Source organism: Bison bison, unplaced genomic scaffold (genome assembly GCF_000754665.1).
Source record: "Bison bison bison isolate TAMUID 2011002044 unplaced genomic scaffold, Bison_UMD1.0 scf7180017864483, whole genome shotgun sequence".
In the NCBI taxonomy this organism is placed as follows: domain Eukaryota; kingdom Metazoa; phylum Chordata; class Mammalia; order Artiodactyla; family Bovidae; genus Bison; species Bison bison.
The window spans coordinates 442,379-442,734 of record NW_011495043.1 but is presented as its reverse complement, the minus strand read 5'-3'; positions in this window follow the sequence as shown (position 1 = coordinate 442,734).

Here is a 356-nt window from a genome sequence, read left to right as displayed (position 1 = left end):
AAGAGTCTTCTCCAACACCACAGTTCAAAAGCATCAATTCTTCGGTGCTCAGCTTTCTTTGTAGTCTAATTCTCACATCCATACATGACTACTGGAAAAACCATAGCTTTGACTAGACAGATTTTTGTTGGCAAAGTAATATCTCTGCTTTTTAATATGCTGTTTAGGTTAGTCTTAGCTTTTCTTCCAAGCAGCAAGCATCTCTTAATTTCATGGCTTCAGTCACCATCTGCAGTGATTTTGTAGCCCAGAAAATAAAGTCTGTCACTGTTTCCACTGTTTCACCATCTATTTGCCATGAAGTAATGGGACTGAATGCCATGATCTTTGTTTTCTTTTTTTTTTTTTTTTTTTTT